The sequence below is a fragment of the Myotis yumanensis genome, unplaced genomic scaffold (genome assembly GCF_028538775.1).
Source record: "Myotis yumanensis isolate MYYU_CA2020_CCGP unplaced genomic scaffold, mMyoYum1.0.hap1 SCAF_6, whole genome shotgun sequence".
NCBI lineage: Eukaryota > Metazoa > Chordata > Mammalia > Chiroptera > Vespertilionidae > Myotis > Myotis yumanensis.
Genome location: NW_027223757.1, coordinates 1,990,665 through 2,013,262, shown reverse-complemented (window position 1 = coordinate 2,013,262; position 22,598 = coordinate 1,990,665). Strand labels below are relative to the sequence as shown.

The window sequence follows — 22,598 nt, the reverse complement described above, 5'->3', positions numbered from 1 at the left end:
ATCTTCACTCTCTGATGCTGCAAGGCTCTCTGGGAGAATCTGGTTCAAGGGGAGGTGCTCGCTGCTCCCCTTGCCTGCCAGCTGGTGTCTGCTGGTGACATCTGCTCACAATGGGCCTAGCAGTGAGCCCGGCCCTGCCGCTCACGTGGGTAGCACCTGGATTCGGTAGGCTAGACTTCCTCCCCCCACGGGAACCCACCCCGAAATCCCAGCAGGGTGACGCCTCTCTCTTCCTGCGAAGTTTGCAGACATCCCTGAGCTCCGGAACCAAACCTTCTGTGCGCCCTGACGGGCAGTAATTACATTTCCGTGGGGCGGCGAGAGATAACCTGTGAAAACACAGGTTAATTACATTTCTTCTGCTGGGTTCTAGAATAGCACCAGTGTTTTAATAACCGCAACCTCCTCATGCGAGGTCCTGGGAGACTTGAAATTAGCAACAGTAAACTAGCCGATCTCCTCTCAGCGGTAATTGGGGAGGTAATCGTCGCACAATGAAGGGCGCTGTCCCCGGTTGTTGGGCGCCACCACCACCCTGCCCACTGCGGCCTGTTCTCAGGGTCCTCACTGCTGGCGTTAATAACAGCAACCACACCCCCTCGTCTTGCGCCCCCTTTTGATGGTAACCTGGAAGTCTCGCGTGCCTGAAACCAAGCCTGGAGGATTGCCAGGAAGCCACAATAATGACGTTTTATTCCATTATGATAATTTGTTTTCAGGAGGCATATTTTTTATTATTTGCATGAATAATGTCATTACGTATTCGTGCCAAATACAATGCTGATAATTAATTTACACGATGGAAATTTCTTAATGATGTGATGCCAGTGTAATAGCGGATGTTGACATAAATTTAACTTTTAACAAGTTATTGCCAGCACCCCCAGCAGTAAAGAACTGCTCTGCAGGAAAGAAACACAGTTCCTTCGGGGAAGAAGTTCGATGAAACAGAAAGGCCTTTCCATGGGTTCCTAGGTCCGGACGAAACACCTGCTCGCAGCCAGGACAGGGCCTCCCTTGGATGGAGCTGGGACACAGCCTCCCTGGGATGCAGGGGCAGACGGGCCGTGGGACCTGGGTTCATAGAAGCCTGTGGGGCTGGATGTGCCCCTGCAGGACAGGTCTGGCAGCCCCTTTCCTGCTTGTTCTCAAACCTTTTCCTGAAACACCTTTCAGAAAGGACGTGAAGTGCTTTGTGAAACCCTATTTTATCTTTGCTAATTTAAATGTTACTTGAAAAATTTAACCAGGAAAACGATGGGCCCTTGTTGTTTTAACTACAGAACAAAACACACGGATGTGGTTAAAAAGGTCAGCCCTCAGCCCTCAGTGAACTGACGGGGCTGAAATCCTTCAGAGGGTGGGCCCTGAGATGTATCTTCCCTCCCTCCCCCCGTAACCCCGGCCGCAGGATTCTGTGGAAAACACCCGCTTCTGTTTACAGGGTGGGAGGGACTTGTGCCGTCTCAGAGAGCCCTTCCGAGAGCCCATCTGAGAGCCCATCCAACAGTCCATCCGAGAGCCCATCCGACAGCCCCTCCGACAGCCCCTCCGACAGCCCATCCGAGAGCCCTTCCGACAGCCCATCCGACAGCCCATCTGAGAGCCCATCCGACAGCCCATCCAAGAGCCCATCTGACAGCCCAGAGCTTCGAACAGCAGAGGAGACCTTCCACCCAGATTCACTACACACAGATATATTAATAGAGACATTACGAATATACACAGATATTCTGAATATATACTGAACATGAGCACATATATACATGTACACATATGAATGTGTGTATGTGTGTGCATCTATATATATGTATATATATATATATATATATGTAGGTATATATATATAAATATTTCTGATTCGAAAATATTGGGATTCTACTTCCTCTTTCTTTTGTTTTAATTCTCACCTGAGGATATTTTTCCATTGATTTTTAGAGAGAGTAGGAGGGGAGAGACAGAGAGAGAAACATTGCTGTCAGAGAGACACATCAATTGGTTGCCTCCTGCACTTGCCCCGAACAGGGCCCGGGCCAGGGAAGAACCTGCAACTGAGGTACGTGCCTTTGACTGGAATTGAACCCAGGACCCTTCAGTGCACAGGCCGACACTCTATCCAGTGAGCCAGACCAGCCAGGGCTACTTCCTCTCTATTTTTGAAGAGGAAAACACTCTACTGTCCTGATTGGCCAGCTCCTCTGACCTTGCCCAGTCTCACCCTTTACGGACATCCTCCCTCAGGTGGTGTGGAGAGCAGCTACAGCGCTCGGACAGGTTCAAGCCTGGGACAAATGCGAGGCACGGTCCTCTCCTGGCAGAGCCACGTGCAAGTCCCAGCACAATTACAGCCAAAGGCTATGGTTGTGAGCTTGACCTTATGGTCCGAACCTGTGGCCCCACGTGGCTGAGTGATGTGGGCTGTGGGAGGTGCAGCAAGTAAACAAAGCTCGATCAGGTGCATGTAATTGAGTAGATTCAAAACCCACGAGAACATTGCCTCGTGGGATCTGCTATGAAATAAAGACTCGGCTTGCAGGCCGTGGCGCTCTCTCCATCAGAGAGGGCAGCGTCCCACCAAGCCCCAGCTTTCTTCTCTTGTCTGTCTTCTCCATCCTTCACTGCCCCCTCAGGCTCACCCATGGCCGTACCGGCTGGGCACACCGTGGCATCGGCACCACAGGAAATGCCTGGAACCAGAACAGATGATGCCCCACTGTTTCCTATTTGCATGAAGTCACTCGCAGGCCTTGTGAGTTATTTTTAGTAATTAGTTTTCAACCTACTTGGACCCTTGAATAAGGTGAGTGATGGGAGGTAATGAAAAATTTCAAGGCCAGTTGTCACTTTAATTTACTTTTTGGCCTTTGAAGGTTGGATTACGGTGGCCTATGCAGATGGAGAAAACCATCACGCCACATCCTGTTCGGTAGTGGGGTTATTTCGGGTCATCTTGAATGAGAGAAAGGAGGCCTGCAGCCTACCAGTAGATTACAGATGTACTTGTCTGTCCAGACCTGTGCCACATCCCTGCCATCGCCAGCAGTGACAGGGTCCCCATTAGCTCTGAGCGCACGGATCATAGCTATTTGTGATCAGGAGAGCTTTTCCTGGGGCAGGAGCGGGCAGGGAGCAGACACAACATGCCGTTTATTCTGTTTCTCCAACCACTTCCCAGGAGCCGTCGCTCACTGTCTCTGCCTCTTTGTCCTTCTCCCAGTTTCACGTCTAGAAAAACAAAAACTAGAACAAAAGAAAGGGTGTAAGAAGGTGGCATATATCGAAGCAGGATGAGCTGGTTCCGTGTAGGCGCTGCAAACCTGATCCTGATAAATATTTTGAGAGCGTGTTTTGATTGGTTGGTTAAAACAAGTCAGCTCCTGGGAATTGAGATATATATTTTTTGAATGTTTCTGAACAAAACCATGCATTTTGTGCTTTGTCACAGTTTACTTAAAAAGCGTGAAGCCACTTCCTGTGGGCTTAGGTTTAATAGATGTGATGGTGATTTTTAGCATCTATTCCTCTGGGTGTTATGCACTACATAATTCAGGGGGGGAATTAATAATTGACAATGACTTTTCAATACTGCCTGCTACATTTTAACTGATGTACTGATTTCTAATTACTTTAAAACACGTATGATGCTTAGAAATACGCTTTGGCTAAATTGTGTCATGTGCTACAAGTAACTGGACATTTTCACAAATGTGCTCAATGCAATTGTTTACTAGTAAACAGGTGAATATGTGAATATTTAGGAAATACTTGGATATTTATTTTCATGGGAACGTTCACTCTATCACTGAACTAACAGGGGGTACCTTAATATTGACAGCTATAGTCTGTACTCAGGAAAGAACACATAAACCTTAAAACCTAAATCAAATCCCATTTGCCTGCTGAAAGGACAAATCGAATGCTCACATTTGGATAAACATGAGTGGCAGGTCCGCCTGGCCCGCAAGGGCTACGTGCGGGTGGCCCGGCCGTGAGCCTTGGCCTTGCGCCTCCTCTGCCCGGGAGAGTCCCGCTTTCCATGGGCGGGCACCGTGGCGGCAGAGGGTTGACTGTTGTGAATGGATGGGCTTTCGACGTGGTGTGCCTGGCTTAGTGCCGAATGGATGGGTGGATGGCAGCAGCTTCTGCACAATTAGAAACTGTCTCCAGATCCAATTAGATTCCTTAGAGAACGGTGTCCCTTCATTCGGCTCATGGTGTTTCATGTAGTGCAACCCGAGTCTAGAAGGGAGGACGCTTTGTCGTTTTAATCCGGACACTTAGCCGCCAGAAGTTCCCTGAACTCTCTGCTCATGAAGTGCTTGGCCGAGGAGCATGCCCGCCTCGCCACACCCCTCGGGGCGCCCACCGGGGACAGATCCCCAGGGCGAGGGTTCTGGGCACATCACTAGGGCTCCTTACAAAGGTAGCACTTAGAATCGCCAAGATTCCACCACGCGTCCCTAGGAAATCCGAACCACCCATCCCTCATGCGCTGAGAAACACCTCCCGCAGGACTCGACGGGGTCATTGCGCCGTGGGAAATGTCTGGGTACTCTTTCTGGATTAGTTATGTCAGCATCCGATGTTCTTACCGAAGGCCGACCGAGCCCATCCCTGGAAATGCTGCTCCACTCCAGGAGGGCTTACAGCTCCCGCCCGGCCGTAGGAAATTGGCCGAATCTCAGAAAATTGGAGCAAATGATTCCTTTTGATGAGATGAAGTGGAGGTCAGGTTGACCCGGGGTAGCTGAAATCCTCGACTTGAAGGCATCCCCAGCCCCCGCCCTGCCCCCTACTCCGCACAGCTGGCCAGCGACACCCTGATGCGGGGTCCAGGGTTTATCCTCACCTGGGTCACACGGACGCAGACAGCTGGGAGCCGAGGAGGGTTCCTGGACCGCCGCTCGCTCTTGCCGCCAGGGAAGCGGACAGGTGGATAAATGAGCAGCTTTATCGCTGCTCACAGGTTGGGCTCCACCGTGTCAGGCCTGATGATTATGCGAAGGATAAAAATGCCTGCTTCTCCTTTATAGACTCCCAGCAACCCCTGAGAGCAGAACCTGTCCAGCGGTTGGACCTGTGTGTGTCTAGACAGAAATGTGGCTTATTCCACTGTGCCTTCTGTAATATACCACGGCTTTACATGTGTCTCTTTAAAAAGTAGGTACATCCCCATATATGTAAACATACACAGGTGAAGGCCCACGTGTCCTCACGCACACTCCAGGGAACGCACACATACGTGACTTTCTATTTGTGTCCCTAGTACTTATGACTGGGAAGTGAAGGGACAGTCCTCGAAATTATAATGGCAGGCACACGGAGGCGCAGCGGCGGGCGCAGAATTCAATTAACAGATAGCAATCACCCGTGGGTGCTGCGGGAGGTGGAAACGGAGGCATGCTAATAAGCAACATCTTAAAGCCATGGCCTTTATCAGCCACCAGCCAGACTCGGGCATGAGCGTGGGCAGGCGGCAGGGCTCGGGCAGTGCCCAAGCACCTGCTCTCTGCGTTGAAGGATTTGTGTGTTATCACTCAGCCACGTGTTCACCATCCGGCTGGTGAGCTTTTCAAACGCAACTGCTGCGGCCAGAGAAGCAGCAGCTATTCTGCTGCCCACGGCTGGGAGGCTTGGGGGCGGAACAGGACTTGAGGAACGATGCATCTGCATTTGTATTTTTAAATGTTTTTCCTTGTCATTTGCTGACCTCGGAACTCCATTAGCGCACATATCTGCTGGGAGAGTCGAGCTGTATCTCAGGGAAGCGCAGAGGCACTCGCATGCCCAAGGGCCAGGGACGGCTCCCCGAAAGCCATCCGCTTCCCTCAGGGCGGCTGAGGATGGCCCATCACACCATGTTCTTGCATTTTAGTTCAAGATGAACACCGGGCGCTCGGACTGGTTGTTGTATCTGTTCACGTAGGTGGTCAGAGAAATTCCACAGCAGGTTAGACACTCTGGAAGTGCCTTTCAAGGTGCTCCGTATTGAGTACAAGCAAAGAGCAAAGAAAGGTGACGATGAGATGGGAAGCAACGTAACTTCCAGAAGGAGGGCGTGAATTTATCACAAGAACGAGACCCCCAGCATTTGACGGAAAAGGAGCATTGTCTTGTGTTGAAATAACCAGAAGCCGTGATGATGACGGCCAAGATTGAACCCTCATCGCACAGACACGGTTCGAGAACAGCGAATGGGAGGGCATCTGAGTCATGCAATTTGCCTGGAGGTGGAGGTCGCGTTGGCCCTGAGCAGATGCCTGGGGGACCCGCCTGCTCCGCACATGGCTCTGCTGGGGGACCGTCTTCTAGGCTTGGTTCCTTGATCCATCAGACCTTCTGTAAAGCTCTCAGTTCTTCAAAGCGGAGGGCGGAGGGAGGCGGGACCGGTGAGAATGCAGAGAGAGCCGTGCTGTGGGTACAGCTAAGGGAAGCGAGATCACATTCCACTTTAACTACATTTTTCAAGTACTTAGGTCTTTTGAATAGCTCTCCTGTGAGGTGCAAGCTTTTACATTTTTTCAAAGTGAAATAATAAAAGCAACAGCAAACAAAAGTTGTAGAGCCCAGGCATTTGACACTTTGCAGGCTCCTACTCACGCTGAGTTTTAGCAGGATGAGCAGGGCACGCTCCTTAAGACAGGATAGCCGCTCGCCATGAAAGCCCTTTGCAGACCAGGAGCTGTGTTCCGGAGTCCGGGCTCTGCTCCTGCCCTGGGGGTCCAGTGGCCCTGCCTCCTGGAGGCCTGAAGAATTGTCCTGAGAATTTCCCTGCCTACAAAGGACCCGCAGAATCACGCCTGGAAAGGATCTTCTCTAGGGGGAAGGGCTGGCTGCCCGGAGCCCTCAGTGTGGGGCCGACATGGCACCCCCACACCTGTGGTTTTCTCTGCTGTGGAGTCTGTGGGGGCAAGAACCCAGGTGGACTTCACTCATGCCCAGAAGGGTCCCCAGTGGCCGAACAGAGACAATAGATTATCCTTAATGCAAACTATTTAGAGTCTCTTAAACTTGCCATTTACAAGTCGACACTGAGGAACGCTGCCAGTGGAGTGAAAGTGGACTGCGCTGTGAATGTTCTAGAGGAGTAGTTCCATGGAACATGGACAAGGTTCTCTGCAGATTTCCCCCCATTTCCTCATTGTTCATAAGTGTCATTTCTGTAAAGAACTGAATATTTCATACATGCCCTGTTGCGATGGAAAAACTCCTATGATCCTTGAAAAATTACCAATGGGGTTAGTTATAGAAAATGGCATATTATAGAAAAATAAGGGAGATCTGTTCCTATGAAAGAATTAGGCTCTGTTTTAGGAGAAATAATATTTTCAGGTTTAATGTTACACATAGTTGTGTAGACTTAATATTAAAAATCATTACCAAAAACTTCTGTTGGTTGTTTTAGGAAGTTTTAAGCATGATTTTACGTGCCTCTATATGTGCTTGAATTGAACTGTTAACACACAGCTCTAAATGGATCAGTTCTAAGAGAATGAACTATGGTGCATGTATGCGCACACACACAAGCACACACACACACACACACACACACACACTCACTACTGTAATTGGTCAGATCAATAATCCATGCATCCCACTGTGCCGCCTAGAAAGTGGTACCCACCTTCTTTTAAATATAACATGTATGGCTGACTAAGATAACACAAGTCTCAAATTTTAAAGAATTAATTACAATTACTTATTCAAAAATGTTTGGATGGCTGCAATATTGGGGTTTATGGAGGATTTAAGAATAAGAGGCAGATGCAGTCCTGAACTCAAGTTATAATGTAGCCGAGGCGCAGAATGAGCACCCATGGTCAAGGGCCAACCTTTTGAGATGATGTGTAATGAGCTGGTGACCTACCTGCACTGAGCCCTCAATTCTGTGGGGACTCAGAGTAAGGGCCTCGCGGGACAATGGGTCATGGCTGGGCCATGTGGGCAGCATGTGTGCATCTTACCTCCTCCTCCACTAGAAATTCATATTGTGCATCATGCTCATTTTTCTTGACCCTTTAAACAATTCAATATTTCTCATTCTTAGGCTATCCAGTTTGCAAAGGCAGTATTTCGTTTGAGCTAATTTACCCTTGTAGGTCTCTAGGAGTGTTCCCTAACTCCGTGATGTTACAACAGAGATTGTCGGATGAATGAATGACTCACCCTTCCACGTATTTCACGATTTTCTGGACGTCAAAGATCGCCTCGTGCCCTCCATGAGTCTAGATGGAATACACAGCACCTCACGACCCACCCGCTGAGGAGGCTTCCAGATGGGGCCTTGTGCAATGACTTCCTCCAGGGCTTTGGCTGTGGCTGTGGCATTCTCTGGCCTGAGCTCCAGGGTTGGGATGGGCAGGAAGGAAGGATGCTTTCAATTTGTTTGTGACTGGGACCCCTATGAAGATGGGGTGACTGGGCATCAAGAAGGAAAAGCGGGGTCATAAAGCTACGAGCAGAAAAGTAGGATCAGTGCTGGGATTTCTAGAGGTAATGGATGGGGCCGCACAGACACCAGGGAAACAGTGACTCATCCCGGTGAGAGGCCGGAGCCTATGACAGTGTCAGCGGGCCTGTGGGAAGGGCATGCGGGGCTACACCCAAGACAGATCACGGAAGTGAACTTCAAGAACTTGATAACTGACATGGAGGCAGGGGCGGCGGAGGAGCCGGACCCCTGTGCTGACAGAAGCAGAAAAGAATGAAGCCTCAGAAGCTCACGATGTGCTGACCGCAAGGCCAGGGGTGATTTTCGGACAGCTGTTTCAGTCAAGTGTGGAGGGAGAAGCAAGCAGGTGGCTAGAAAGTGGGGGCAGGAGTGCTTTTTAAATCACTTTTCAAAGAAGTTTGGCCTTGAAAGAAAAAAGGAAAGAGGAGTTGCAGGATCCAAAGATACTTTTCGCCATGAGAAGTGAGCCTATCTGTGGGCAAGGAGAAAAGATAAGACTGAGGACAGAGGCATGTGTGTCATTAAGGAAGCCGGGTCTGGAGATAGCGGTTGGGCTGGGGCTGGGCCTGGCCGGGTGGGAGAGCCCTGGCCCTCAGTCAGCCTCGCTGTAGGGATAGCTAATGAGGTGGGCTTGCCCTTGAGCCTGACGGAGCCCCTGTGTCCTGCTCTGTACCCTGCAAACCATAATGAAAATTAAATACAAGTCTATGCAAGGCACTCACTGAGAGTCTGAACAGCAGACCCGTGGTCAGTGACAACATGAGGACAGTGACAACATGAGGACAGTGACAACAGCAGGGAATATCTCCATGTGCAGGGCTCTAAGAGAGCTCCCAGCACACAGTGTGTCCTGAGGCCTGGCCCTGATGCCCATGGAATTATAAAGAAGTTGTGAGGCACAGATAGGAGCTCATGCAGGATATCACCTGGAGTCACCCTCCTCTTCCCTTCCTACTTGTTGTTATCGCCGTGTGCAATGTCCTGGATCCCAGCGTCCTTCTAAGGAGTTTGCAGAGGTCCTTGAGTGGCAAATGTGTCAGGTGTGATCCAGGGCTGAGGGCAGGAGTTGGGTGCAGAACCCACCAATGGAAGAAGAGCTGGGAAGTGGAGTGCGCTCTGAGCAAAACTTCACATCCAAACAGGATGAGCTGAGAGCAGAGGGAGACAAAAGGCCAGAATCAGAGATCACTCCAGGGCGGGAGGAATGGTGGAGTCCCCCTTCACAGGACAGGAGGTGTGGCCCTCAGGTGAGGAGGGAGCTGTTCCAGGTGCTGAACCAGTCTGAGCAGAGGTGATGGGTGGGCACAGGCATCCTGACCACGGCCACCAGCAGCTGCTCAGCATTTACCGCGTATTTGGCAGCTGCACTCAAATGCTGAGACAAGCATTAAGGATAAAAGGTCCCTCTGGCCCAGCTGGCGTGGCTCAGCAGTTGAGCATCGACCTATGAACCAGGAGGTCAAGGTCTGATTCCCGGTCAGGGCACAAGCGTGAGTTGCAGGCTGGATCCCCATTGTGAGGCATGTAGGAGGCAGCTGATCAATGATTCTCTCTCATCGTTGATGTTTCTATCCCTCTCTCCCTCTCCCTTCCTCTCTGAAATCAATAAAAATGTCTTTTTTAAAAGGTCCTTGTGAAAACCAATGCAGAGAGACACACTTGCCACAGGACCAATAAGACAAATAACAGCAGCAAAAGGAAAAGCCTCGCTGTCAGAGGAGAGGTTACAGGCCCCGGCCACACGCGACCAGGCCTTTGACCTCGGTGACCTTGGGAAGGCTGGCTCTTCCACAGCATCTGTGAGGAAAGCCAGGGCAGGTGCGGACGCCCAACCCAGGGCCCGGCTCCAAACACGGCATCTTTTTTCTCAGAGGCTTTCACCCCCGTGGTCATGGGCATGTGGCCTTATAATTAAATTGGACTCTGAAAAGAAATAGGCTCCCAGCTTTCTTTCTTTTCTAAAGAGCTGAAACTTCTCCTAGGAGAAAACTCCCATTTCTTCAGTGTGTAGCCAAAGTCAGATGCTTGTCAAGGAAAGTTACTCTATTAAAAAAAAAAAATTGCTCCGGTTAAACCACAGATCCTATCAATTGTGCTCCCTTCCCCTCGGGCACATGGTTTATGGTTGGGAAATTCCCCTTCATATTCTATTTCCGAGCAAAACCCCTGCAGTGCACAGGAGGGCCCGGCCTCCCGCTGGAACACGGCTTTCTGGCCGCTGCTGGGTGTGAAAGCCAGGCCGACTGTGCAGCTCCTCTCCCAGTTACCACCCACCTGCTGGCATGTTGGCGGTGGTGGTGCAGGGGGGTGGGAGGGCAAATGCCACCCTCCGTCTGACAGTCAAGTGTCTCCCAGGCAATCAGGTGGCAAAAGGTCTGTGGCAAGAATCAAAGTCCAGAGCAGAGAAACCCAGACGATGAGTGACCACGAGGGTACATGGTGCACCTGCTGCTCAGTCGCGGCCTCCGCTCTCGGAGTTGGAAGTCAGCAACCGCAGAAACCATGGCCACTGACCATTCAGAGGGCCCCTCCCGCCTCTGGTCCTGGGATTCGGCGCACAGACCATCCTTGCAACGTGCAAACTCCTCGGCGTCCTTTCCTGTCCCGCTCAGGGGCTAGGTCTCAGGTTGGACTTTCCTGACTTCCCCAGGAGTTCAGGTCTCCCTCCCCGCCCCTCCCAGCTCTCTGCTCAGATCTCCGAAGGCATTTGTCATATGGGATTGGCTGTTAGCCTGTCTGTCTCCACCGAGACTCCCTCTATGAGGAAAAGGCTTGTCACTCGTCAATGTATTCACAGTTCCTACTATGAATAGCTAATCAAGAGCAGCAGTATATTAGTGTATATAGACTACTATATGAATACATTTTAGTCCTCACTCTAGTACAGATCGTGCAATTGAATTATAGAACATTTAAAACTCTCATCTGCAGCTCTCAGTGGTGACGTCAGCTGTGCATGTGCAGGGGCCATGCGTTTGTCCTCAAGCCAGATACTCTTCGCTGTGTGCTGAAGACCTGGAACCGGACCCTAGGCGTTCCTCACTGAGTGACCCCGGGGTCACCTCTAAGGTCTTGGTTAAACAGCGACTAACCGGTAACGAGGGAACCGACACGTTTGCTGCCTGGAGCCCAGGTCTGGTCAGGAAACGCGCTGTACGGCCCCCCATTGCTCTCTGTGGAGGGGGGTTGAGTCCTGAACAGCCCTCCAGCCTCAGGTGGCCCTGGGCTGGGCCAGCTCACCGCGTCCTGGGAAGGGAGTGAACCCTCGCTGCTGCATAAAGAGTGGAAACTCCCAGAAACCGTCAGGCTCCCCCGCCAACACCTGGGTCAGGAGGACAGCCCTGAGCGTGAGGACCGGCTCTGGGCAGGCTGTGGACGCATCAGCGGGCCTCCTGCCTGGCAAAGCCGCTGACCACGCAGGGGCCCCTACCCCCTAAGCCCCTGCCCCCCCCAACACCTGCATCACCTGCCGAGAGGGCCCCGTTGCTGCACTCGCAGCCCCCGGGAGCCCCTGGGACGCCCAAACCAGAATGACCCTCTTCTCCAGCCTCCACCCGGTCTGGACGCCCAGGCCTTTGGCTGTGGCTGTGCAATCGGTTATGGATTCACCCCAAGTACATTGACGTGGAACCTTCCCATCACACGCCTTGCCTGTTGACCTCAGGCTGGCTCAGAGCTGCTCGTCTTCTGCTGTCCGTGTGTCCCTGCCACGCCCATCCTCCCATGTCCGTGTGTCCCTGCCACGCCCATCCTCCCATGTCCGTGTGTCCCTGCCACACCCATCCTCCCATGTCCGTCTGTCTCTGCCTTGCCCATCCTCCCATGTCCGTCTGTCTCTGCCTTGCCCATCCTCCCATGTCTGTGTGTCCAGGCCTCAGTGTCCTCCTTGAATGCTGTGTGTTTACAGCGCAAAGGCTGGGCCCTGCAGCGTCTGCTGTGCGGTGCCGAGCCTGTGTCCCTTTCCTGTGCTCAGGGACCTCAGGCTGGGCCGCCTGCTGTGTCTCTGTGTGAAATGCGGGGAGCGCACCTGCAGGGACTCCCTTCCCCCTGGCGGAGGTGCGTCCCCACGAGCAGCAGCTCCTCACTGACTCACCTGCACGCTGTTCGGAGCAGCACTAATGAGAGTGGCGCTCCGCACGTCCTGTGCCCGGCAGAACGCCGAGTCGGCGACCGGCCTTTGTAGCTGTGCTTTCACCCATTTCCGTCTCTTGCTAGCTCATCACTTCCCCTTCCTGTTGCCTTCCTGAGGTTTTTATTCTCTTATCACGAGTCTCCTCCCAATATCAGCTGCTCTGTTCCAAGAGCTTAACAAGCAGGATGCCCTTCAAGCCTCAAAGCTACCCTGTGCTACGGGCAGTGGGTCCTGTCATGTCCATTTCAAAGATGAGGAACTGGAAGCCAGAGGCTAAAGCTCCCTGCAGAGGCCACTCGGAGAGCGGGAGGAAGGGAGGAGACCGAGGCGCTGAGGGGCAGCGCACGCACGGGTGACGGAGTCCCTGTGGGGCCAGGGCTGCTGACCACTCAGGCGGCAGTTTCAGGGTTCGGGGAGCCAGCTGGACAGGACAGATGCTCTCCCGCCTCCAGGGGGGTCAACAGTGACCCGTGAGGCCCAGGAAGTCCCCGGGCCGGGCTCCAGGGCAAGCTGTGGGCACCTTTGTGGGAGACCTTGTGCTTTGAAACAGCCCAGGCCAGGAGTTTATAAAACTGCCAACTCCAGGGTGGGCTGTGCAGATGGAGGGAGGGGAAGCTGCCCCCCCACCGTGTGACCCCAGGACCTGGTTTAAATGAGCACATGGAAATGGGGGACTTGAATGCCCGTTTCCTAGGCTCTGCTAATGCTGTGCATAGCGAAGTACTCTGCCACGGTTCCTGGGTTTAAGTGAAATTCCAGAACGTCCGTGCTTTGCAAAGACCGTAATTAAGTTGGACTTTCAAAAGAAACGGCCTTTTGTTGAGAGTGGCTGGTTGAAGGGAGGGTTCCCACCAGGCGCTTTCCTCCCGTGGGAAAGAGGGGGTGCTCATCACTGGATTCGCGTAAGGGAATGGCCCCGCTCAGCTCCTGTCAGCGCCACGGAGCAGCGGGACTGCCGGGTGACGTGTGTGATGCTCGGTAAACATACCGGGTGGCAGGCAGGAAGCTCCAGGAAGCCTCCCTTTAGAGCCGGGGAGGCAGACACCGGTCTAGTCTCGCGGCGGACACTGGACAGAATGTGGTTTATCGAGTACGGAGCACGCCTGGGCCCATTGACTGGAAATGTACATCAGACAAATTATCTTGTTACGTTTCTGGTTGTTTGTGGCAGCTCCCTCAGCCTTCCTGATGATTGCCTTCCAGAGGAAAGGGTGTGGGCAGGTCCAAGCCGAGTCCCGGAACAATATCGCCGTCACAGGAGAGTGCGGTATTTGGGGTCTCAAGGATGGTCACGTGGGGAGTCTCCGCCTCCGCAGGCCAGATGCCCCCTCGCTCCTCGGTCACCCTGACAATGAGATCGGCAAGTCCCACGGTGGCCCGCCCAGTCCCACTTCGCCTTCCCCGATAAAGTCACATTCTGGGTTTCGCAGCATTTCCACCACATGGGGCTCATTCAGTAATGCCGACGGGAAGGCTCGAGAAGGGAAGGGAGATGGAGAAGAGAACTGGGTGGTTTTGGTGATTACAGCTTTTCATCCTCAGTGGGACCCGGGTCCGGCCCCTCGGCCCCTGTTCCCAGTGCGCCCATGCCACCCTCTCGCCTCCCGGCGCGGCTGCCGCTGCCAGCTCTCTGCCTGGGAACACGCTGTAGCTTTCCATCCCGGGCCCCTGATGTCACCAGCCAGCCCAGCACAGTCCTGAATGGAGCCTTTGTAACAGCCTGGGAGCCAGCTCAGATGCCGAGGGGGAGGGCACCGCATTCCCGAAGAATGCCTGTAAAGAGAGGAAAATGAAATGGCCAATAACAGAGGAATCTTCACAAGTTCCCATTGTTTCCTTGAGAAAGAGCTGATGTATTTCGGCCTGAGTCCCGGGCCTGCGGGGCTGCCAGCTCCCTCCCGCCCCGCCCCTCCCGGCGGCCTGGGAGCCAAGGCTGCGATCTCAGCCCAAATGAATAAATCTCCTTCCAAGTGGAGGAGGGAGCGAGGGAACCACAGCTGCGAGGCTCGGGCCGCGGGGACTTGTTTCCGACTCAGCCCGGATAGGGTCTCCGAAATTATTTGATTTGGGAGCGGGATAAAAAACCGATAATGTCTGATTTGTAGATTAGCCCTGGAGGGGGAAACGCTAATTTCGAATATCATTCATCTCCCCTTTTGTCTCGTCTCTTCAGCTGTAACGGAATTAACGGAGGCCCGAGTCCGGCGTGAGGAAAGCCTCAGAGAGGCGCGCACACTGAACTGGCAAATTAATCTGCGAGCAGCTCCCCGCTCAGCACTTAGTTAGTCAATATTCAGGGAGTGGCGCAGGGGGAGCGCATTTGTTAATCTGCCCGTTTATGCATCGCAGTGCTCTCCATCAAGGCGCCTTGAGGTTCAGCTCTCATTTACAAAATCATGAATTTTCAACCTCATTGCAATTGTGGTTTCTTTTGCTCTGACTAGAGCCTGAACTATTCAAGTCAATGTATTTGCAAGTGAAGCTTAGCGGGCTGATTGGGAAGGAGAATGCGAACAGGAGAGAGGAAACATGTTCAGTCCCGGGGCGGAGTTTACCGTGGAAGGAAGGCTCCCAGAGAGCGGTGTCACTCCCCGACTGTGAGACAGTGTACACTGGAGAGGGGGAGCTACGGCAGTCAGGTCCGATCTTAGAGCTCGGAATCGGAAGGTCCTCACAGAATCTCTGCTGTCTGAGTGTCTCACGTAGTAGATACCATGACTGCATTGAATGTCATCCAGATGTTCCTGTGAAGCCAGTGGCGCTGTCAGCTCCTCAGTTTGCCCCATAAGTGACGAGGCCACAGAGTGTGGAACTAGGGCTCGCGTCCCAGCTCCACCACATCCCCTCTCTGGGACCTGGGCAGGTCACTTGCCCTCTGAGCGCCTCCGATTCTTATCTGTACGGGGAGGTGACAGCAATAAGTCACCCTAGAGCAGGGGTGGGCAAACTACGGCCCGCGGGCCGGATCCGGCCCGTTTGAAATGAATAAAACTAAAAAAAAAAAAAGACCGCACCCTTTTATGTAATGATGTTCACTTTGAATTTATATTAGTTCACACAAACACTCCATCCATGCTTTTGTTCCGGCCCTCCGGTCCAGTTTAAGAACCCATTGTGGCCCTCGAGTCAAAAAGTTTGCCCACCCCTGCTCTAGAGTAATCGCCAGGATCAAGTGACTTCATGTATGTGCCTTGACGAGAACAGTGGCTCGGGCTTAGAGAGCGCCACGGAGGAGTCGTGGTTGTCGTCACGGACACGTGCTCTACACTCTCTTGTAGGCCTCTGACGTGGGTAAGATGAAGTTACCACCCTTAGGAAGCTCACATGTAGTCAGGGAGTGGGGCATGCAAACAACTAAGAATACACAGCATTAGAAACGTCACAGTGTAATTCCAAAGGACACACAGCGTGGGAACTTCACCCGGGGAAGCAGATGAAGACTTCCTGGGGGGGAGGGAAGCCAGGCCGGGTGTGCGGGCAGCAGTGACGGGCTCTCTACCAACACCTGGTGAGGAGCAGCGGTGTTCAGCAGTCAGTCCGTAGCAAGTCAGAGAAACCGACTGGGTGGATGGATGAATGAAAGAGTGGATGGACGGGATGACAGCCGGACGTGCACTAGGACAATCAGAGCAGAGGCCTCACTGCCGGACTCGGAGGAACCCCACGGTCCGGGTTAGAGAAAACACAGTTCCCTCCGATGCCTCCTCGGCCAGGTGCTAGGGATGGGAGAGCTGTTAGAGACCATTTCCACCAACACGAAGCTCTCACGGAAGCCAGCGACCGGAGCCTTCCTGGTCGGGGCCAGACCACGGTCTCCGCCGCAGGCTGGGAGCGCTCTGTACGCCTCCTGCCGCAGTGACTCCGCTGGGTACCCGCGGCGCCGTGGGGCGGAAGAGAAAGGACAGAAGAAGAAAGAAACAACGGGGCTGGGTGAAGACCAAAGAGAAGGGAGGCCTCCGGGGACAGGGAGCGCCGGTCTCCACTTTCTGAGAGACGCGGGACCCTCAGAGCCCGGCCCCGAGGAGCAGGGCAGCCTGTGTCTGTTCTGTGCGTAGAGCTGGGTCCTGGGCGACCTATCTTCTGGGAGGGATGAAGGGCACACACCCGCCCCTGACCTTCGGGCTTCATTGTCACTGAGGACGCAGGCCCTGTGCTGGCGGCCGGGCTGCGGGGCGTCTGATGGCACCGCTGGCGAAGCTCTGAGTCCTGCTGGCCCGGGACTCCCTCCTCGCAGGCGGCGCAGGAGGCAGGCGGTGCTCCTGTCAGCACAGCTGGCTGCACAGCAGGACTTCCCTCCGGCTCGGGTCGGCTGGACGCGGCCGGCCAGAGCTTCAGGGTGAGCCGCGTGGCTCTGCTCGGGGGAGGCCTCCGACCCAGAGAACCCCCCTGCGAAGGTGGGGCTCGGCAGGGCTGCCCACCTCATGTGGTGCCAACACGGCATCAATCAAACCAAATAGACATGACTCTCTCCTCAGACATGTGATTATAGGCACAGGAGAGAAAGCGCATTCACACTAAAAAGGGGTGAGACGGTTCATGCTGGAAAATGAGGCGACATGTGACGAGCACAGGTGGCTTTCAGGTAGGATTCGGTCCTTGTTTTCCTCATTCCCCGTGAGCCCGTGGCGGGCCCACAGCAGGTGGCGTCTCATTCCAGGGCCCACGTTTTGATGCGAGAAGGAGCCTCTGTTTCCTCCGCCCGACGGTGTCCGTGGTCGCTGCTCACAGGCCACAGCCGGGACTCGGGACTGGGGACCGAAGATGCCGTCACGCCCCTGACAAGCAGGCTCACTTCCTTCTCCTCCTGATTCTCTGAAAGCACTTCCTGTGGTCACATTCGTGATGCACCTGGGGAACAGACCGCCCTGCTGGCCGCCGCCATGCTCTGTGGCCCCGGGTCCCCGGCTGGGAGGACAGGCATGGAGGTGGCTCCCAGCGCCCCATCTGTAAATGCCAAGCCCACGCCGAATCTCAGCTGCTCTGCACGCTCTCCCACGCCAGCCCCCGCGGGTGAGTGGGCACAGGACTCCCGCCAGTGTGTCCACTGTCACCCGCAGGTCATGGCTGTGGGAATTCTGTTGCTTCTGCATGTGGCTTCGGGGTGTGACATGAGCCTACGCCCAGATCTTTTCGAGTCCTGGTTGCCTTGTAAGATGGCAACGAAAGTATGACATGAAACGCCCTCTTTTGTTCACAGGCAGTTATTTTTCTCAATCCTTTGTGAATTACTTAGATTGTATCCTTGACTTCTTACTAGCTCCCTGGTTTGAAGGGTGTTGACGTTGGAATAAAAGTTTGACAGTCGATTGGGTTGTTCCCTAGGGGACCAGGACCCCTCGCTGGGGCCTCCCGTTGTAGGACTATTTGGTTCCACACGTGTGGCCTTTGCCTCCTGCGCCCCGAATGCTCCTATGTGCGTGGGTGCAGCGTGAGGGGCGGTGGCATGCTTTGGAGTGACGATTACAGTGTGAGCAGCCTGTGCTCTGAGTGTCATTCACACCATTAGGTCTTTTGTTCGGTTTTTAAAGAGCCTATTCAGGCATATACTTGAAATGTATGAATAAGTGGATTCATTAAAATATACTTACTTTCCAGCCTTTGATTCTTTGAGGCAGGCATAGTGTGGAGGCCACAAATGACTGAATGGATGGACAAGTGTCTGTTGGTGTCCTGCAATATGTCAGGTCTACTCAGGAGACGAATGGACACTTCCTGGCCAGCCCTGACTTGGGAGGGGACAGCCCATATTTTGAAGATGTCACAGTCAGGAGCCCCACTGCAGACACTTCCATCATGTGATCAGGTAGCTTGGGTGGCATGGTGAGGAGGAAGGCACACAGAGCTGGCCCCTTTAAGGAGGGGAAACGACACTTATGGGATCTGTCCAGAGTCACAAAACCAAATGACGCCCCTTCCTCTGTGACATGTCTCAGGGCATTTGCTTAGTCTTCATTCTTTGTGTCTGATAAGCATTCCCCAGGCACCTACACTTACTGAATCCCAGGGACACCAAGATAAGAGCATTTCTATCTTCAGGTCCAGTCAGAGGACAAGGACAGAGACAAACCACATTGTCTTATAAGTAATGAACGTGGAGGCCACCAAGCAGACATAAAAGAGGGGGCTGGGTGAGGTCTGAATGGCAGCTATCAATTGGGCAGGGGAAGAAACGTGTGTGTGTGTGTGTGTGTGTGTGTGTGTGCACCCCAGGAAGGGCTGGTATCGATGTGTTGGGTCTTAGTATTTCTCTTTCTAAAAGAAATTTTCTGTGCCTTCTACTAGAGGAACAGCTGGAAGGTGTGGATTCCCGGACTTGGAAAGAACCTCTGGGCCCCTCCAGCTCATGCTTCAGGGATTGAAGCTAACAGGGCACACCCCTCAGGGTCTCTGGACATTTTCTAGAAGAAAACCCTGCAATGCCCTGTGTGATTGTCCTCCGACCTTTCCCCTTGGGCACGGGGAGGGTGAGGGTGGGCTCTTAGGCAGAGACACTGACCAAGCTTGTCCAATGTCGACCTTCCACGGACTGAATGGTCCAGGGCGTCAGCAATCAGCTCTATCCACTGACGAGGCTAAGACAGGAAGAGCTCACGCCTCCCCACAGGTCCCAATCCCACCCCAAATGGAAGGTGCTCCTCAGAAGCTCAGGCTAAAGAGTCTGCATGTGTGTTCTGTCTGCACTCCTTTCTCTCTCTCTTTACCACGTTTATGTCAGCCTTGGTTTGCTTCATGTAGGGTCTTGTTATAGATGCTCTGACACGGACCTAACTGCCTCCTGAAAACTCAGTTTCCCCTGCAAGCCCCCAGGTGATGGCTCCCCTGCGATGCATTCCCAGGGCCTGGAGGTGGGCTGTGTCTCCCTTGCTCTTCCTAGAACAAGCAAACCAAGCAGATGAGCCCACCTGCATCCCAGAAGCACCTGCCCTGGGATGAGCCCACCTGCATCCCAGAAGCGCCCCCTCCTCACTGAAGTCACCTGCCACTCTCCTGGGCAGTGCCAGAGTTTAGCTCTCACATCTCTCTCCCCGCCAGCACACCGATCATCGTTCCTGATGACTTTCACATCAAGCACTCCGCCCCCTTGCTCCGTAATTCCCTCACTTCCGATAGAAACTCTCTTCCTCCACTTCCACCGGCTACTCCCATGACCATTTGCTTACACTCGTTCTTGCCAATGACCACACTCCCTACAACATCTTGTGGTAAAGCATTCTCTCCTCCCACCCCTTGCTCTCCAGGGCACCTGCTCTGGTACTTTTATATCCATATGAATCCATTTACCCTGAGGCCTCGAATCCACCCAACCTACCCCTTTCCAATGCCCACCCTACCCTGCCTCCCACTCGCTGGTCACCCAGCTCGGATTCCATGGTCCATTCCTACAGTGGCTCCTTTGATACCCCCTCGGAGCTCTTGTCCTCCGGTCCCTGCATTGTTCTCTCCCCCAAACCGCCATTTTGGTTACTAGTAAACTCAACGCTATTAACTGTCTGTCCCTACCTGACTAGTTCAAGGTGGCCCAGGACAGCAAACAAAACACAAGGTCATTTGAAGAATTTATCAGTTTTAATGTTGAGCTGTTGCTTGGCTTTGTTTGTGAAATCCAAAAGCCTCTTTCAAGAAGATCTCTATCCTTTAGGAAAACCCTCAGAGATGCCCTTATGAGACATGATTGTATTTGCGCCCTCATTCACGTGCCACCGAGAATTTCCAGACCTCAGTTCAGCTAACGTCTTTCTTTGCAGAAGCAAAGCTTATGGTGCTGCCAGGGAGAAGGTTGCTCATGGGTTTACTTGTAAATTGATTTTCTGGAAGCCATCAGAAACAATATAAGTAGTGATCTGAAATATACTGGTGAATGCATGTATGTCAATTGAACAGGCATTGTGCATTTTAATTATGAATTGTGTGTTCCATTGTATTTAGCTGTGTCGTGAGTTTTCCTATGTGATGACATTTAGCTATGCGTTTTACTTTTGTAAAGAAAAAGACCTCCTCTTAAATCTGAAAAACAATTGACATAAATTCTGTGATTTAATCCAAGCCTTTTTCACTACCTCAATTGAGTATGTAGTCAGGGAGATTGAGTAAAATTTAACACAGGTAAAAAAAAAAAATCTCAACAAGAGGCACACTCTTAAATTCTTTAGATTAGTGAAATCTAACAAATTGGATAGCCTACAAGAATTCGAAAACGAACACCAGTCTGAGTCCCTAGTAAGTTTATGTAAAATCGTTGACCCCCATCCAAGGATAGACCTCTTTAACACAATCAATACAGGTGCAATCAGATAAGCACATTCCACTGTTTTATTAAAGTGCATCTAATTCAGAACTCAATAACCCTCACACATCCTTAATCAGGGAGGACACCCTGGGAGGCATTTACACGAGTGATCTTAAACTCCAGCTCTTGGCTTGTTAGCAAGACTTTCCGCAAGGAGAGGTTTCAGGGTCCTAGTATTCTTAGCAGAACTCTTCATCCACCTCCCTATTTTGGACTGTCTCCCCTTAAAACGAAAAAGAATTCTCCTGGGTTTCCCTGCCCGTGCATTCTCGGGGTGGCCTGGAAAAGCTGGTCTCCGTCCCTGAGCTGGGGGAGCAGGGGAGGGTGTGATGGGCTTCCGGGGTTCCTCCCACCCTCCCATGGCAGCGCCGTGGGGAATTCCTGGGAATTGTGTAGCCAGGAGACAATTCTCTTGTTTCCAGAAATAATCTGTGTCCAAACAATATGAATCAAACAGGCAGAATGACCCCAGCGCCAGAGCACAATCTCGGGGTGATCCTCACGCCCTGCTGTGAGGTGGGGGGAACTTCATTTGGAGGCTTTGATTTATCTTCACGTTGTTAACCCCAAGTCTAACGAAAACAGACTGATAATGTTTAAGGGTGATATCGCCTCCTGAGCGCTTTTTCTCCACTGGGCCCATCACACGCTCCCTCCTGACCAAGGCCACCTGTGCTGGGGGTGCTGGGAGGAGGCCAGATCCGCACCTGCAGGGAGGGTGGGGAGGGCCGGGAGCGCCCATCCCAGAGCCCAGACCCACCCCACTCCTGGGAGCTGCAGGCCCAGCTCTCCCTCTGCAGTGAGGCCAGCATTTCCCCCCAAAACACAAGAAATCTCCTGGCAGCTTGCTTATCTGCCTGCTGTCCTCATTCTCTCTCCCCACAGGGTGGGTGGGGACTAGCATCTGCCCGAAGCACACACGTGGGTAGGAGACGTTCTTCTTCCCTCAAGTTTATGTTCTTCTCCTGGGTTTTTAAAATGTGGTCCTTCTCCCCTCTCCCCTGCTCTCTCCATCTCCCTCTCTCTCCTTCTGTATGCAGAGCAATTACTCAAAAACCTCTGTCATTAGCAGTGTTCTCAAAGAGCAAGTGGGATTTCCTCGTGTGCATAAGAATTCGAGAGTCACCTGCATTCAGAACAACACAGCAGTACTTTAAACACGGCTGGTACTTCCACAGGCACTGTTCTGAGCACAGTGTCTGTATCTACTCAGTTAACCCTCCAGTGAACGCCTACTTGAGAGATGAGGAAACGGAGCAGGTCTGCAGCTAAGACAGGCTGGAGCAGCAGGGCTCCAGGACAGGGGTTGTTACTCGGGACATTACAGCGGAAATTCAGTATATGGGGTACGGGAGTAGGAGGGATTTCTGAGGGAAAGGACTGAGAAAGGAGGAGGAGGAGGAGGAGGAGGAAGAGGAGGAGGAGGATGGCATTTGGGAGAAGGAAATTGATTCATATCCAGGGATGTGGAGGGGAAGGGGCTTGGCTTGGTGGGAAAGGGGAGGGGCTTGATGGGAAATAGGAGGGACTTGGTGGAGAAGGGTGGGGCTTGATGAGAAAAGGGAGGGGCATGGGGAAGAAGGAAAGTGGCAGGAAAAGGAAAGCCTGCAGGTGTGTCCTTCTGGCCAGAAGGTCCAGCCTAGCTCCTCTCCATTGGCCCACGCTTCCTGTGGTTCAGGATGAGCAGTGACCAGACACCCCACCAGCTGCCAAGTCCCCAGTTCAGA

The 22,598-nt window shown here is 52.8% G+C and overlaps 1 long non-coding RNA gene across 1 annotated transcript; it reads right to left on the bottom strand.

The window, feature by feature from the left end:
- Positions 1-1,817: 1,817 nt before the first annotated feature.
- Positions 1,818-12,688, bottom strand: LOC139012040 (uncharacterized). Its single transcript, XR_011471793.1, has 3 exons — positions 12,546-12,688; positions 8,167-9,600; positions 1,818-3,240 (listed from the first exon to the last, which is right to left on the bottom strand). It is a non-coding gene; the product is annotated as an uncharacterized lncRNA (long non-coding RNA).
- Between the last annotated feature and the right edge of the window lie 9,910 nt (positions 12,689-22,598).